Genomic DNA, 16473 nt, shown 5'->3' on the forward strand with positions numbered 1-16473 from the left:
AACACAAAATCTAGGCAATAAAAGCTGACAAAGGTAACCGGAATGATCAGAAAACAGCACGGGAAACATTTCCGTGCGGCAAATACGGGCAGAAAGCGGGGCAGAAACGTAAATTCTGTCCAGGCGGCTGTGCCCCGTGGGATAAAAATGAGTAAAATGCGTAACATCAGGGTTTAAAACACGCCACGTATCAACGAGCTGAAAACTGCGAACCAAGTCGCCGAGCTCGCGACAAATGTTAGGACGAGGCACCTGATCGACAACATCTAAAACGCAATTAAAATCGCCGCCTACAACTAAAGCATCCACATTCCGGTGTAACAGCGCACACAATTCCTGCCCATAAAAAACAGCCCTCGCCGGCTTATCGTTCCCAGACGGAGCATAGACGTTAACAAATACAACGCCCAGTATAGTGCAACTAACGGCACGACCATTAGGTAAAATAGCAACATTTGAAATAGCGAGGTCAGAACGTACTAAAATGGCAGTTCCTGTACTGTGATCCGGTAAAACATTGTCAATAACAGTAAAGTCACTAAAATCGTGTAAAAAGACAAGGGCATCACGCGTCACCTCTTGTAAAAACACAACATGGCAGTGGTGATCACGTAAAAAGTCCTTAAAAGCCAGTATCTTACACGGGTGACTCAATTTGTTAAGATTAATGGTGACAACATTCCACTGGCTAAAATCGTAAGTCATAGACTCACACAATTAAAAGACACACACAAAAGTAAAACACACATAAAACACGGGAGGTGCAGGTGCGCGACAGGGGAGGGGGCACACAGGACACACACTACGTCTCCCCACCCTCCACAACATCCTTCGCCCACTCCGAAGGCTCGAAGGGGGAGAGGGGCGGCAGGGTGGCAGTAGCCGTCACGCCAGAAGCGACCGACACAGAATCCTTAACGGACATCTCCACGTCGGAAGAAGGCACCGACACGCGGTCGTGAATAGAAGGACCAGCGCGACGACGGTGTACATCCTCTGCCTTCCGTTTAGTCGACAGAGATGCCGCAGTCACAGCCGAAACCGTGTCTGGCGCTAAAACAGGCACATCTACAGAGGCGGGTTGACTTAACACAGTCCGTAGATGGCGAACAGCAACGTCACGTTGCTGCGCTGCAACACTCAGATCAGCTGACTGTGCGTGGCGAGAGGAGGCACGCTGCTGCTGTTGTTGTTGTTTGCGCGGCGGCTGACGCTCGGAGCCGGCAGCCTGAGGCGGCCGTAGCTCCACGTCGAGGTCGCGCCGCGCGGCGCGGCGTTGCGACGCCCAAGAAGAGGCGGGGGGGCGCCCTACTGGGGACGGACTACGGTCACCTCGCGCTAAACCTCTGTCGTAGGAAGGGGAGCTACTGGCACTGCGGAAGCGTTGCCTACTGGAACTGCGAGAACGAGCTTCATCCCGCTGCGGTTTTGGTTCCACAAAAACATCGCTCGATTCCGCAACAGGAAGAGGCTCAGAAACGTCAGAGGGTGCAACGACGGGTGCAGGCACAGAAGGAGAGGGCTCCGCCTGCGACACAGTGGGGGCAACAGAGTCCGAATTAGGGCGCGAAACAACATCGGTTACCGACTGCGGCACGGAGTCAGAGACTGTCTCCGACACAACAGCACCCACAACCGGTTGAACAACAGCAGGCACGTTTTCCGAAACCGTGGACAAAGAGTCCTGACCGGTAGTCGCAACAGCAGAGACACTATGATCAGCAGACACATCCATCGCTTCCGCGGCGGCAGCAAGATTAACATCTGCCGCACGCCGCGCGGGCGCGGGGGGGGCGGAACCCAAGACCGTTGCGGCGACGGAAGCAAAACTAACTCCATGCAAATCGGCCTCAAGCGGTAGCTGAACAGGCCGTTTTCGCTTCGGACAATCCTGCCTATAATGGCCAACACCATTACAAAAGGAGCAAGTTTGTGGCTGGCCACTGTACGTGACAAACGCACGGTGACCGTTTACCAAAATAAAAGACGGAATATGCTGCCTAACCACCATCTTAACACTGCGCACACCGTTCTCGACTTGAAATATATACGCAGACGACCATTTCTCCTTCACGACAGATAAAACAGTGCCATATGGCCGCAAGTGACGAGAAATAGTGTCATTACGTATTTCAAACGGAAGGTTAAATATCCGTATATGTCGAAGACCAAAACCAGCGTGAGACACAGTGACATTACTAATATTGCCGTTAAGGTGTCTAAATTTGCGAACACCGTCATTAACAGAAACTACAGCATCACACAGATCGGAAGATTTGAGTTTTAAGAACACAGAATTTAAGAACGTATCGAACTGAATACCGAGTACGTCATTAGTAGACAACAACAAATCCTCAATTAACCAACGATGGATCTCAAAAGCCGAGGGTTTCTCGACGGAACGTTCGAATTCACACTGAATATTGTTCTGTCGCTCTTCACTATCATCGTAAAGAATATCCATTACTTACAGTTCAGTAGAAAGAAAGCCACGTGGCAAAGTAAGCAGACGACACGCGAGGCGCCGCCGGCCAAGTCGCACAAGGAAAACACTGCTCGCTCGGCACCGAGGTGTTGCCAGGCGGGCAGCCAGCCAAGTACTTGCCGGGCCCGATGATGCTTAACTTCGGTGATCGGACGAGAACCGGTGTATTCATCATGGTATGGCCGTTGGCGCTCATCTAATGTAGGAGCACGGCAGAATTCGCGTTCGGCTTATCTCCCAACACACAAAATGTTAGTTTTCGGCCGCATTTGACGAAAGCGCTTCCTTCCGCAACCGCCAGTTCCTCGAGGACCGTGCGGGGAGGCGCGTCCGGCGTCCCAGCAGTGCGACGGCCGAATTGGCGGGCGCACCGCCGCGTGTGTGAGACGCACTGCTGCTCGTTGCACCCCCTGTCATTCGCTGGGCGCGTGCAGCCTTCGACACTAGCGGAGGACGCATCTTGTCCCTGGTGTTCAGCGGAGGGCCTGTGCGGGGTTTGGCAGTGTCGTGCTGGAGGGCGCCACTGGTAGCGATGTGGGCTTCCTCGCCTCGCCTCGCCTCGCCTCACACCAGGTGTCTGCGTAGTTTGCAGTGCATTCGCACCATTCCTATCCCTGTCCCTGTCCCCGTCCCGACTTGTCCCGACTTTGCTCGACTGCCGCTCGCTGCCGCTCGGGTCGTGGTCCATATGACAGCGCAAGCACGACAAACGTCTGCGGGACGAGACGAGACGACTAAGGAATACTTTCGTGGTTACAAATCAAATTTGGAACTCTACACTCCTACACAACAATAGGCGGTGACGTATTTCAGAAATCACCTGCCGATTCGTCCTGTTTTGTCGTTTTCAAAGTCTTCTTGGCAAACTTGGTTAGCACATTCTCCCTCAAACTGAGTTAATTACTGCATTTTCGTACCATTACAGTAGTTTAAAAGGCTTAAGGAAGCATCTTTGTCACAACAGAAAGGTAGTTTGAAATTTGGGCTGGCGACATAACAAAAAAAAAAAACAGGAAGGGAGCCAGAAGCACCCGGGTTTCCCAGGCGGCCACCCATTAAAGTACTAGCGGGGCACGATGATGCTTAACTTCGGTGATCGGACGAGAACCGGTGTATTCATCATGTTATGGCCGTTGGCGCTCATCTAACGTAGGAGCACGGCAGAATTCGCGTTCGGCTTTTCTCCCAACACACAAAATGTTAGTTTTCGGCCGCATTTGACGAAAGCGCTTCCTTCCGCAACCGCCAGTTCCTCGAGGACGGCGCGGGGAGGCGCGCCCGGCGTCCCAGCAGAGCGACGGCCGAATTGGCGGGCGCACCGCCGCGTGTGTGAGACGCACTGCTGCTCGTTGCACCCCCTGTCATTCGCTGGGCGCGTGCAGCCTTCGACACTAGCGGAGGACGCATCTTGACCCTGGTGTTCAGCGGAGGGCCTGTGCGGGGTGTGGCAGTGTCGTGCTGGAGGGCGCCACTGGTAGCGATGTGGGCTTCCTCGCCTCGCCTCGCCTCGCCTCGCCTCGCCTCACACCAGGTGTCTGCGTAGTTTGCAGTGCATTCGCACCATTCCTATCCCTGTCCCTGTCCCCGTCCCGACTTGTCCCGACTTTGCTCGACTGCCGCTGGCTGCCGCTCGGGTCGTGGTCCATATGACAGCGCAAGCACGACAAACGTCTGCGGGACGAGACGAGACGACTAAGGAATACTTTCGTGGTTACAAATCAAATTTGGAACTCTACACTCCTACACAACAATAGCCGGTGACGTATTTCAGAAATCACCTGCCGATTCGTACTGTTTTGTCGTTTTCAAAGTCTTCTTGGCAAACTTGGTTAGCACATTCTCCCTCAAACTGAGTTAATTACTGCATTTTCGTACCATTACAGTAGTTTAAAAGGCTTAAGGAAGCATCTTTGTCACAACAGAAAGGTAGTTTGAAAATTGGGCTGGCGACTTAACAAAAAAACAAAAGGAAGGGAGCCAACAGCACCCGGGTTTCCCAGGCGGTCAATCATCCAAGTACTAGCCGGGCACGATGATGCTTAACTTCGGTGATCGGACGAGAACCGGTGTATTCATCATGGTATGGCCGTTGGCGCTCATCTAATGTAGGAGCACGGCAGAATTCGCGTTCGGCTTTTCTCCCAACACACAAAATGTTAGTTTTCGGCCGCATTTGACGAAAGCGCTTCCTTCCGCAACCGCCAGTTCCTCGAGGACGGCGCGGGGAGGCGCGCCCGGCGTCCCAGCAGAGCGACGGCCGAATTGGCGGGCGCACCGCCGCGTGTGTGAGACGCACTGCTGCTCGTTGCACCCCCTGTCATTCGCTGGGCGCGTGCAGCCTTCGACACTAGCGGAGGACGCATCTTGACCCTGGTGTTCAGCGGAGGGCCTGTGCGGGGTGTGGCAGTGTCGTGCTGGAGGGCGCCACTGGTAGCGATGTGGGCTTCCTCGCGTCGCCTCGCCACGCCTCGCCTCACACCAGGTGTCTGCGTAGTTTGCAGTGCATTCGCACCATTCCTATCCCTGTCCCTGTCCCCGTCCCGACTTGTCCCGACTTTGCTCGACTGCCGCTCGCTGCCGCTCGGGTCGTGGTCCATATGACAGCGCAAGCACGACAAACGTCTGCGGGACGAGACGAGACGACTAAGGAATACATTCGTGGTTACAAATCAAATTTGGAACTCTACACTCCTACATAACAATAGGCGGTGACGTATTTCAGAAATCACCTGCCGATTCGTACTGTTTTGTCGTTTTCAAAGTCTTCTTGGCAAACTTGGTTAGCACATTCTCCCTCAAACTGAGTTAATTACTGCATTTTCGTACCATTACAGTAGTTTAAAAGGCTTAAGGAAGCATCTTTGTCACAACAGAAAGGTAGTTTGAAAATTGGGCTGGCGACATAACAAAAAAACAAAAGGAAGGGAGCCAACAGCACCCGGGTTTCCCAGGCGGTCTCCCATCCAAGTACTAGCCGGGCACGATGATGCTTAACTTCGGTGATCGGACGAGAACCGGTGTATTCATCATGGTATGGCCGTTGGCGCTCATCTAATGTAGGAGCACGGCAGAATTCGCGTTCGGCTTTTCTCCCAAAACACAAAATGTTAGTTTTCGGCCGCATTTGACGAAAGCGCTTCCTTCCGCAACCGCCAGTTCCTCGAGAACGGCGCGGGGAGGCGCGCCCGGCGTCCCAGCAGAGCGACGGCCGAATTGGCGGGCGCACCGCCTCGTGTGTGAGACGCACTGCTGCTCGGTGCACCCCCTGTCATTCGCTGGGCGCGTGCAGCCTTCGACACTAGCGGAGGACGCATCTTGTCCCTGGTGTTCAGCGGAGGGCCTGTGCGGGGTGTGGCAGTGTCGTGCTGGAGGGCGCCACTGGTAGCGATGTGGGCTTCCTTGCCTCGCCTCGCCACGCCTCACACCAGGTGTCTGCGTAGTTTGCAGTGCATTCGCACCATTCCTATCCCTGTCCCTGTCCCCGTCCCGACTTGTCCCGACTTTGCTCGACTGCCGCTCGCTGCCGCTCGGGTCGTGGTCCATATGACAGCGCAAGCACGACAAACGTCTGCGGGACGAGACGAGACGACTAAGGAATACATTCGTGGTTACAAATCAAATTTGGAACTCTACACTCCTACATAACAATAGGCGGTGACGTATTTCAGAAATCACCTGCCGATTCGTACTGTTTTGTCGTTTTCAAAGTCTTCTTGGCAAACTTGGTTAGCACATTCTCCCTCAAACTGAGTTAATTACTGCATTTTCGTACCATTACAGTAGTTTAAAAGGCTTAAGGAAGCATCTTTGTCACAACAGAAAGGTAGTTTGAAAATTGGGCTGGCGACATAACAAAAAAACAAAAGGAAGGGAGCCAACAGCACCCGGGTTTCCCAGGCGGTCACCCATCCAAGTACTAGCCGGGCACGATGATGATTAACTTCGGTGATCGGACGAGAACCGGTGTATTCATCATGGTATGGCCGTTGGCGCTCATCTAATGTAGGAGCACGGCAGAATTCGCGTTCGGCTTTTCTCCCAACACACAAAATGTTAGTTTTCGGCCGCATTTGACGAAAGCGCTTCCTTCCGCAACCGCCAGTTCCTCGAGGACGGCGCGGGGAGGCGCGCCCGGCGTCCCAGCAGAGCGACGGCCGAATTGGCGGGCGCACCGCCGCGTGTGTGAGACGCACTGCTGCTCGTTGCACCCCCTGTCATTCGCTGGGCGCGTGCAGCCTTCGACACTAGCGGAGGACGCATCTTGACCCTGGTGTTCAGCGGAGGGCCTGTGCGGGGTGTGGCAGTGTCGTGCTGGAGGGCGCCACTGGTAGCGATGTGGGCTTCCTCGCGTCGCCTCGCCACGCCTCGCCTCACACCAGGTGTCTGCGTAGTTTGCAGTGCATTCGCACCATTCCTATCCCTGTCCCTGTCCCCGTCCCGACTTGTCCCGACTTTGCTCGACTGCCGCTCGCTGCCGCTCGGGTCGTGGTCCATATGACAGCGCAAGCACGACAAACGTCTGCGGGACGAGACGAGACGACTAAGGAATACATTCGTGGTTACAAATCAAATTTGGAACTCTACACTCCTACATAACAATAGGCGGTGACGTATTTCAGAAATCACCTGCCGATTCGTACTGTTTTGTCGTTTTCAAAGTCTTCTTGGCAAACTTGGTTAGCACATTCTCCCTCAAACTGAGTTAATTACTGCATTTTCGTACCATTACAGTAGTTTAAAAGGCTTAAGGAAGCATCTTTGTCACAACAGAAAGGTAGTTTGAAAATTGGGCTGGCGACATAACAAAAAAATAAAAGGAAGGGAGCCAACAGCACCCGGGTTTCCCAGGCGGTCTCCCATCCAAGTACTAGCCGGGCACGATGATGCTTAACTTCGGTGATCGGACGAGAACCGGTGTATTCATCATGGTATGGCCGTTGGCGCTCATCTAATGTAGGAGCACGGCAGAATTCGCGTTCGGCTTTTCTCCCAAAACACAAAATGTTAGTTTTCGGCCGCATTTGACGAAAGCGCTTCCTTCCGCAACCGCCAGTTCCTCGAGGACGGCGCGGGGAGGCGCGCCCGGCGTCCCAGCAGAGCGACGGCCGAATTGGCGGGCGCACCGCCTCGTGTGTGAGACGCACTGCTGCTCGGTGCACCCCCTGTCATTCGCTGGGCGCGTGCAGCCTTCGACACTAGCGGAGGACGCATCTTGTCCCTGGTGTTCAGCGGAGGGCCTGTGCGGGGTGTGGCAGTGTCGTGCTGGAGGGCGCCACTGGTAGCGATGTGGGCTTCCTTGCCTCGCCTCGCCACGCCTCACACCAGGTGTCTGCGTAGTTTGCAGTGCATTCGCACCATTCCTATCCCTGTCCCTGTCCCCGTCCCGACTTGTCCCGACTTTGCTCGACTGCCGCTCGCTGCCGCTCGGGTCGTGGTCCATATGACAGCGCAAGCACGACAAACGTCTGCGGGACGAGACGAGACGACTAAGGAATACATTCGTGGTTACAAATCAAATTTGGAACTCTACACTCCTACATAACAATAGGCGGTGACGTATTTCAGAAATCACCTGCCGATTCGTACTGTTTTGTCGTTTTCAAAGTCTTCTTGGCAAACTTGGTTAGCACATTCTCCCTCAAACTGAGTTAATTACTGCATTTTCGTACCATTACAGTAGTTTAAAAGGCTTAAGGAAGCATCTTTGTCACAACAGAAAGGTAGTTTGAAAATTGGGCTGGCGACATAACAAAAAAACAAAAGGAAGGGAGCCAACAGCACCCGGGTTTCCCAGACGGTCACCCGTCCAAGTACTAGCCGGGTCCGATGACGCTTAGCTTTGGTGATCGGACGAGAACCGGTGTATTCATCATGGTATGGTCGTTGGCGCTCATCTAATGTAGGAGCACGGCAGAATTCGCGTTCGGCTTTTCTCCCAACACACAAAATGTTAGTTTTCGGCTGCATTTGACGAAAGCGCTTCCTTCCGCAACCGCCAGTTCCTCGAGGACGACGCGGGGAGGCGCGCCCGGCGTCCCAGCAGAGCGACGGCAGAATTGGCGGGCGCACCGCCGCGTGTGTGAGACGCACTGCTGCTCGTTGCACCCCCTGTCATTCGCTGGGCGCGTGCAGCCTTCGACACTAGCGGAGGACGCATCTTGTCCCTGGTGTTCAGCGGAGGGCCTGTGCGGGGTGTGGCAGTGTCGTGCTGGAGGGCGCCACTGGTAGCAATGTGGGCTTCTTCGCCTCGCCTCGCCACGCCTCACACCAGGTGTCTGCGTAGTTTGCAGTGCATTCGCACCATTCCTATCCCTGTCCCTGTCCCCGTCCCGACTTGTCCCGACTTTGCTCGACTGCCGCTCGCTGCCGCTCGGGTCGTGGTCCATATGACAGCGCAAGCACGACAAACGTCTGCGGGACGAGACGAGACGACTAAGGAATACATTCGTGGTTACAAATCAAATTTGGAACTCTACACTCCTACATGACAATAGGCGGTGACGTATTTCAGAAATCACCTGCCGATTCGTACTGTTTTGTCGTTTTCAAAGTCTTCTTGGCAAACTTGGTTAGCACATTCTCCCTCAAACTGAGTTAATTACTGCATTTTCGTACCATTACAGTAGTTTAAAAGGCTTAAGGAAGCATCTTTGTCACAACAGAAAGGTAGTTTGAAAATTGGGCTGGCGACATAACAAAAAAACAAAAGGAAGGGAGCCAACAGCACCCGGGTTTCCCAGGCGGTCACCCATCCAAGTACTAGCCGGGCACGATGATGCTTAACTTCGGTGATCGGACGAGAACCGGTGTATTCATCATGGTATGGCCGTTGGCGCTCATCTAATGTAGGAGCACGGCAGAATTCGCGTTCGGCTTTTCTCCCAACACCCAAAATGTTAGTTTTCGGCCGCATTTGACGAAAGCGCTTCCTTCCGCAACCGCCAGTTCCTCGAGGACTGCGCGGGGAGGCGCGCCCGGCGTCCCAGCAGAGCGACGGCCGAATTGGCGGGCGCACCGCCGCGTGTGTGAGACGCACTGCTGCTCGTTGCACCCCCTGTCATTCGCTGGGCGCGTGCAGCCTTCGACACTAGCGGAGGACGCATCTTGTCCCTGGTGTTCAGCGGAGGGCCTGTGCGGGGTGTGGCAGTGTCGTGCTGGAGGGCGCCACTGGTAGCGATGTGGGCTTCCTTGCCTCGCCTCGCCACGCCTCACACCAGGTGTCTGCGTAGTTTGCAGTGCATTCGCACCATTCCTATCCCTGTCCCTGTCCCCGTCCCGACTTGTCCCGACTTTGCTCGACTGCCGCTCGCTGCCGCTCGGGTCGTGGTCCATATGACAGCGCAAGCACGACAAACGTCTGCGGGACGAGACGAGACGACTAAGGAATACATTCGTGGTTACAAATCAAATTTGGAACTCTACACTCCTACATAACAATAGGCGGTGACGTATTTCAGAAATCACCTGCCGATTCGTACTGTTTTGTCGTTTTCAAAGTCTTCTTGGCAAACTTGGTTAGCACATTCTCCCTCAAACTGAGTTAATTACTGCATTTTCGTACCATTACAGTAGTTTAAAAGGCTTAAGGAAGCATCTTTGTCACAACAGAAAGGTAGTTTGAAAATTGGGATGGCGACATAACAAAAAAACAAAAGGAAGGGAGCCAACAGCACCCGGGTTTCCCAGGCGGTCACCCATCCAAGTACTAGCCGGGCACGATGATGCTTAACTTCGGTGATCGGACGAGAACCGGTGTATTCATCATGGTATGGCCGTTGGCGCTCATCTAATGTAGGAGCACGGCAGAATTCGCGTTCGGCTTTTCTCCCAACACCCAAAATGTTAGTTTTCGGCCGCATTTGACGAAAGCGCTTCCTTCCGCAACCGCCAGTTCCTCGAGGACGGCGCGGGGAGGCGCGCCCGGTGTCCCAGCAGAGCGACGGCCGAATTGGCGGGCGCACCGCCGCGTGTGTGAGACGCACTGCTGCTCGTTGCACCCCCTGTCATTCGCTGGGCGCGTGCAGCCTTCGACACTAGCGGAGGACGCATCTTGTCCCTGGTGTTCAGCGGAGGGCCTGTGTGGGGTGTGGCAGTGTCGTGCTGGAGGGCGCCACTGGTAGCGATGTGGGCTTCCTCGCCTCGCCTCGCCTCGCCTCGCCTCGCCTCGCCTCGCCTCGCCTCACACCAGGTGTCTGCGTAGTTTGCAGTACATTCGCACCATTCCTATCCCTGTCCCTGTCCCCGTCCCGACTTGTCCCGACTTTGCTCGACTGCCGCTCGCTGCCGCTCGGGTCGTGGTCCATATGACAGCGCAAGCACGACAAACGTCTGCGGGACGAGACGAGACGACTAAGGAATACATTCGTGGTTACAAATCAAATTTGGAACTCTACACTCCTACATAACAATAGGCGGTGACGTATTTCAGAAATCACCTGCCGATTCGTACTGTTTTGTCGTTTTCAAAGTCTTCTTGGCAAACTTGGTTAGCACATTCTCCCTCAAACTGAGTTAATTACTGCATTTTCGTACCATTACAGTAGTTTAAAAGGCTTAAGGTAGCATCTTTGTCACAACAGAAAGGTAGTTTGAAAATTGGGCTGGCGACATAACAAAAAAACAAAAGGAAGGGAGCCAACAGCACCCGGGTTTCCCAGGCGGTCACCCATCCAAGTACTAGCCGGGCACGATGATGCTTAACTTCGGTGATCGGACGAGAACCGGTGTATTCATCATGGTATGGCCGTTGGCGCTCATCTAATGTAGGAGCACGGCAGAATTCGCGTTCGGCTTTTCTCCCAACACCCAAAATGTTAGTTTTCGGCCGCATTTGACGAAAGCGCTTCCTTCCGCAACCGCCAGTTCCTCGAGGACGGCGCGGGGAGGCGCGCCCGGCGTCCCAGCAGAGCGACGGCCGAATTGGCGGGCGCACCGCCGCGTGTGTGAGACGCACTGCTGCTCGTTGCACCCCCTGTCATTCGCTGGGCGCGTGCAGCCTTCGACACTAGCGGAGGACGCATCTTGTCCCTGGTGTTCAGCGGAGGGCCTGTGCGGGGTGTGGCAGTGTCGTGCTGGAGGGCGCCACTGGTATCGATGTGGGCTTCCTCGCCTCGCCTCGCCGCGCCTCACACCAGGTGTCTGCGTAGTTTGCAGTGCATTCGCACCATTCCTATCCCTGTCCCTGTCCCCGTCCCGACTTGTCCCGACTTTGCTCGACTGCCGCTCGCTGCCGCTCGGGTTGTGGTCCATATGACAGCGCAAGCACGACAAACGTCTGCGGGACGAGACGAGACGACTAAGGAATACATTCGTGGTTACAAATCAAATTTGGAACTCTACACTCCTACACAACAATAGGCGGTGACGTATTTCAGAAATCACCTGCCGATTCGTACTGTTTTGTCGTTTTCAAAGTCTTCTTGGCAAACTTGGTTAGCACATTCTCCCTCAACTTAGTTAATTACTGCATTTTCGTACCATTACAGTAGTATAAAAGGCTTAAGGAAGCATCTTTGTCACAACAGAAAGGTAGTTTGAAAATTGGGCTGGCGACATAACAAAAAAACAAAAGGAAGGGAGCCAACAGCACCAGGGTTTCCCAGGCGGTCACCCATCCAAGTACTTGCCGGGCCCGATGATGCTTAACTTCGGTGATCGGACGAGAACCGGTGTATTCATCATGGTATGGCCGTTGGCGCTCATCTAACGTAGGAGCACGGCAGAATTCGCGTTCGGCTTTTCTCCCAACACACAAAATGTTAGTTTTCGGCCGCATTTGACGAAAGCGCTTCCTTCCGCAACCGCCAGTTCCTCGAGGACGGCGCGGGGAGGCGCGCCCGGGGTCCCAGCAGAGCGACGGCCGAATTGGCGGGCGCACCGCCGCGTGTGTGAGACGCACTGCTGCTCGTTGCACCCCCTGTCATTCGCTGGGCGCGTGCAGCCTTCCACACTAGCGGAGGACGCATCTTGACCCTGGTGTTCAGCGGAGGGCCTGTGCGGGGTGTGGCAGTGTCGTGCTGGAGGGCGCCACTGGTAGCGATGTGGGCTTCCTCGCCTCGCCTCGCCTCGCCTCACACCAGGTGTCTGCGTAGTTTGCAGTGCATTCGCACCATTCCTATCCCTGTCCCTGTCCCCGTCCCGGCTTGTCCCGACTTTGCTCGACTGCCGCTCGCTGCCGCTCGGGTCGTGGTCCATATGACAGCGCAAGCACGACAAACGTCTGCGGGACGAGACGAGACGACTAAGGAATACATTCGTGGTTACAAATCAAATTTGGAACTCTACACTCCTACATAACAATAGGCGGTGACGTATTTCAGAAATCACCTGCCGATTCGTACTGTTTTGTCGTTTTCAAAGTCTTCTTGGCAAACTTGGTTAGCACATTCTCCCTCAAACTGAGTTAATTACTGCATTTTCGTACCATTACAGTAGTTTAAAAGGCTTAAGGAAGCATCTTTGTCACAACAGAAAGGTAGTTTGAAAATTGGGCTGGCGACATAACAAAAAAACAAAAGGAACGGAGCCAACAGCACCCGGGTTTCCCAGGCGGTCACCCATCCAAGTACTAGCCGGGCACGATGATGCTTAACTTCGGTGATCGGACGAGAACCGGTGTATTCATCATGGTATGGCCGTTGGCGCTCATCTAATGTAGGAGCACGGCAGAATTCGCGTTCGGCTTTTCTCCCAACACCCAAAATGTTAGTTTTCGGCCGCATTTGACGAAAGCGCTTCCTTCCGCAACCGCCAGTTCCTCGAGGACGGCGCGGGGAGGCGCGCCCGGCGTCGCAGCAGAGCGACGGCCGAATTGGCGGGCGCACCGCCGCGTGTGTGAGACGCACTGCTGCTCGTTGCACCCCCTGTCATTCGCTGGGCGCGTGCAGCCTTCGACACTAGCGGAGGACGCATCTTGTCCCTGGTGTTCAGCGGAGGGCCTGTGTGGGGTGTGGCAGTGTCGTGCTGGAGGGCGCCACTGGTAGCGATGTGGGCTTCCTCGCCTCGCCTCGCCTCGCCACGCCTCGCCTCGCCTCGCCTCGCCTCACACCAGGTGTCTGCGTAGTTTGCAGTGCATTTGCACCATTCCTATCCCTGTCCCTGTCCCCGTCCCGACTTGTCCCGACTTTGCTCGACTGCCGCTCGCTGCCGCTCGGGTCGTGGTCCATATGACAGCGCAAGCACGACAAACGTCTGCGGGACGAGACGAGACGACTAAGGAATACATTCGTGGTTACAAATCAAATTTGGAACTCTACACTCCTACACAACAATAGGCGGTGACGTATTTCAGAAATCACCTGCCGATTCGTACTGTTTTGTCGTTTTCAAAGTCTTCTTGGCAAACTTGGTTAGCACATTCTCCCTCAAACTGAGTTAATTACTGCATTTTCGTACCATTACAGTAGTTTAAAAGGCTTAAGGAAGCATCTTTGTCACAACAGAAAGGTAGTTTGAAAATTGGGCTGGCGACACAACAAAAAAACAAAAGGAAGGGAGCCAACAGCACCCGGGTTTCCCAAGCGGTCACCCATCCAAGTACTAGCCGGGCACGATGATGCTTAACTTCGGTGATCGGACGAGAACCAGTGTATTCATCATGGTATGGCCGTTGGCGCTCATCTAATGTAGGAGCACGGCAGAATTCGCGTTCGGCTTTTCTCCCAACACACAAATTGTTAGTTTTCGGCCGCATTTGACGAAAGCGCTTCCTTCCGCAACCACCAGTTCCTCGAGGACGGCGCGGGGAGGCGCGCCCGGCGTCCCAGCAGAGCGACGGCCGAATTGGCGGGCGCACCGCCGCGTGTGTGAGACGCACTGCTGCTCGTTGCACCCCCTGTCATTCGCTGGGCGCGTGCAGCCTTCGACACTAGCGGAGGACGCATCTTGTCCCTGGTGTTCAGCGGAGGGCCTGTGCGGGGTGTGGCAGTGTCGTGCTGGAGGGCGCCACTGGTAGCGATGTGGGCTTCCTCGCCTCGCCTCGCCGCGCCTCACACCAGGTGTCTGCGTAGTTTGCAGTGCATTCGCACCATTCCTATCCCTGTCCCTGTCCCCGTCCCGACTTGTCCCGACTTTGCTCGACTGCCGCTCGCTGCCGCTCGGGTTGTGGTCCATATGACAGCGCAAGCACGACAAACGTCTGCGGGACGAGACGAGACGACTAAGGAATACATTCGTGGTTACAAATCAAATTTGGAACTCTACACTCCTACACAACAATAGGCGGTGACGTATTTCAGAAATCACCTGCCGATTCGTACTGTTTTGTCGTTTTCAAAGTCTTCTTGGCAAACTTGGTTAGCACATTCTCCCTCAACTTAGTTAATTACTGCATTTTCGTACCATTACAGTAGTATAAAAGGCTTAAGGAAGCATCTTTGTCACAACAGAAAGGTAGTTTGAAAATTGGGCTGGCGACATAACAAAAAAACAAAAGGAAGGGAGCCAACAGCACCAGGGTTTCCCAGGCGGTCACCCATCCAAGTACTTGCCGGGCCCGATGATGCTTAACTTCGGTGATCGGACGAGAACCGGTGTATTCATCATGGTATGGCCGTTGGCGCTCATCTAACGTAGGAGCACGGCAGAATTCGCGTTCGGCTTTTCTCCCAACACACAAAATGTTAGTTTTCGGCCGCATTTGACGAAAGCGCTTCCTTCCGCAACCGCCAGTTCCTCGAGGACGGCGCGGGGAGGCGCGCCCGGGGTTCCAGCAGAGCGACGGCCGAATTGGCGGGCGCACCGCCGCGTGTGTGAGACGCACTGCTGCTCGTTGCACCCCCTGTCATTCGCTGGGCGCGTGCAGCCTTCCACACTAGCGGAGGACGCATCTTGACCCTGGTGTTCAGCGGAGGGCCTGTGCGGGGTGTGGCAGTGTCGTGCTGGAGGGCGCCACTGGTAGCGATGTGGGCTTCCTCGCCTCGCCTCGCCTCGCCTCACACCAGGTGTCTGCGTAGTTTGCAGTGCATTCGCACCATTCCTATCCCTGTCCCTGTCCCCGTCCCGGCTTGTCCCGACTTTGCTCGACTGCCGCTCGCTGCCGCTCGGGTCGTGGTCCATATGACAGCGCAAGCACGACAAACGTCTGCGGGACGAGACGAGACGACTAAGGAATACTTTCGTGGTTACAAATCAAATTTGGAACTCTACACTCGTACACAACAATAGGCGGTGACGTATTTCAGAAATCACCTGCCGATTCGTACTGTTTTGTCGTTTTCAAAGTCTTCTTGGCAAACTTGGTTAGCACATTCTCCCTCAAACTGAGTTAATTACTGCATTTTCGTACCATTACAGTAGTTTAAAAGGCTTAAGGAAGCATCTTTGTCACAACAGAAAGGTAGTTTGAAAATTGGGCTGGCGACTTAACAAAAAAACAAAAGGAAGGGAGCCAACAGCACCCGGGTTACCAAGGCGGTCACCCATCCAAGTACTAGCCGGGCACGATGATGCTTAACTTCGGTGATCGGACGAGAACCGGTGTATTCATCATGGTATGGCCGTTGGCGCTCATCTAATGTAGGAGCACGGCAGAATTCGCGTTCGGCTTTTCTCCCAACACACAAAATGTTAGTTTTCGGCCGCATTTGACGAAAGCGCTTCCTTCCGCAACCGCCAGTTCCTCGAGGACGGCGCGGGGAGGCGCGCCCGGCGTCCCAGCAGAGCGACGGCCGAATTGGCGGGCGCACCGCCGCGTGTGTGAGACGCACTGCTGCTCGTTGCACCCCCTGTCATTCGCTGGGCGCGTGCAGCCTTCGACACTAGCGGAGGACGCATCTTGACTCTGGTGTTCAGCGGAGGGCCTGTGGGGGGTGTGGCAGTGTCGTGCTGGAGGGCGCCACTGGTAGCGATGTGGGCTTCCTCGCGTCGCCTCGCCACGCATCACACCAGGTGTCTGCGTAGCTTGCAGTGCATTCGCACCATTCCTATCCCTGTCCCTGTCCCCGTCCCGACTTGTCCCGACTTTGCTCGACTGCCGCTCGCTGCCGCTC

The 16473-nt window shown here is 54.8% G+C and overlaps 13 non-coding genes and 2 pseudogenes across 13 annotated transcripts; all 15 read right to left on the bottom strand.

Annotated features, from left to right (window-relative positions):
• Positions 1–2557: 2557 nt before the first annotated feature.
• Positions 2558–2675, bottom strand: LOC126155422 (5S ribosomal RNA; annotated as a pseudogene).
• An 829-nt stretch (positions 2676–3504) lies between these two features.
• Positions 3505–3623, bottom strand: LOC126155406 (5S ribosomal RNA; annotated as a pseudogene).
• An 837-nt stretch (positions 3624–4460) lies between these two features.
• On the bottom strand, positions 4461–4579 carry LOC126155350 (5S ribosomal RNA). Its single transcript, XR_007532849.1, has one exon. It is a non-coding gene; the product is annotated as a 5S ribosomal RNA (ribosomal RNA).
• An 832-nt stretch (positions 4580–5411) lies between these two features.
• Positions 5412–5530, bottom strand: LOC126155005 (5S ribosomal RNA). The gene has a single exon (XR_007532526.1). It is a non-coding gene; the product is annotated as a 5S ribosomal RNA (ribosomal RNA).
• An 827-nt stretch (positions 5531–6357) lies between these two features.
• LOC126155188 (5S ribosomal RNA) lies at positions 6358–6476 on the bottom strand. Its single transcript, XR_007532697.1, has one exon. It is a non-coding gene; the product is annotated as a 5S ribosomal RNA (ribosomal RNA).
• Positions 6477–7308: 832 nt separating this feature from the next.
• Positions 7309–7427, bottom strand: LOC126155007 (5S ribosomal RNA). Its single transcript, XR_007532528.1, has one exon. It is a non-coding gene; the product is annotated as a 5S ribosomal RNA (ribosomal RNA).
• An 827-nt stretch (positions 7428–8254) lies between these two features.
• On the bottom strand, positions 8255–8373 carry LOC126155382 (5S ribosomal RNA). The gene has a single exon (XR_007532878.1). It is a non-coding gene; the product is annotated as a 5S ribosomal RNA (ribosomal RNA).
• Positions 8374–9200: 827 nt separating this feature from the next.
• On the bottom strand, positions 9201–9319 carry LOC126154929 (5S ribosomal RNA). Its single transcript, XR_007532456.1, has one exon. It is a non-coding gene; the product is annotated as a 5S ribosomal RNA (ribosomal RNA).
• An 827-nt stretch (positions 9320–10146) lies between these two features.
• On the bottom strand, positions 10147–10265 carry LOC126154930 (5S ribosomal RNA). The gene has a single exon (XR_007532457.1). It is a non-coding gene; the product is annotated as a 5S ribosomal RNA (ribosomal RNA).
• An 852-nt stretch (positions 10266–11117) lies between these two features.
• LOC126154931 (5S ribosomal RNA) lies at positions 11118–11236 on the bottom strand. The gene has a single exon (XR_007532458.1). It is a non-coding gene; the product is annotated as a 5S ribosomal RNA (ribosomal RNA).
• Positions 11237–12062: 826 nt separating this feature from the next.
• LOC126155720 (5S ribosomal RNA) lies at positions 12063–12181 on the bottom strand. Its single transcript, XR_007533163.1, has one exon. It is a non-coding gene; the product is annotated as a 5S ribosomal RNA (ribosomal RNA).
• An 827-nt stretch (positions 12182–13008) lies between these two features.
• Positions 13009–13127, bottom strand: LOC126154932 (5S ribosomal RNA). The gene has a single exon (XR_007532459.1). It is a non-coding gene; the product is annotated as a 5S ribosomal RNA (ribosomal RNA).
• Positions 13128–13979: 852 nt separating this feature from the next.
• LOC126155178 (5S ribosomal RNA) lies at positions 13980–14098 on the bottom strand. The gene has a single exon (XR_007532687.1). It is a non-coding gene; the product is annotated as a 5S ribosomal RNA (ribosomal RNA).
• Positions 14099–14924: 826 nt separating this feature from the next.
• LOC126155721 (5S ribosomal RNA) lies at positions 14925–15043 on the bottom strand. The gene has a single exon (XR_007533164.1). It is a non-coding gene; the product is annotated as a 5S ribosomal RNA (ribosomal RNA).
• An 827-nt stretch (positions 15044–15870) lies between these two features.
• Positions 15871–15989, bottom strand: LOC126155333 (5S ribosomal RNA). Its single transcript, XR_007532833.1, has one exon. It is a non-coding gene; the product is annotated as a 5S ribosomal RNA (ribosomal RNA).
• Between the last annotated feature and the right edge of the window lie 484 nt (positions 15990–16473).

This window comes from Schistocerca cancellata, unplaced genomic scaffold, assembly GCF_023864275.1.
Source record: "Schistocerca cancellata isolate TAMUIC-IGC-003103 unplaced genomic scaffold, iqSchCanc2.1 HiC_scaffold_1100, whole genome shotgun sequence".
Lineage (NCBI taxonomy): Eukaryota > Metazoa > Arthropoda > Insecta > Orthoptera > Acrididae > Schistocerca > Schistocerca cancellata.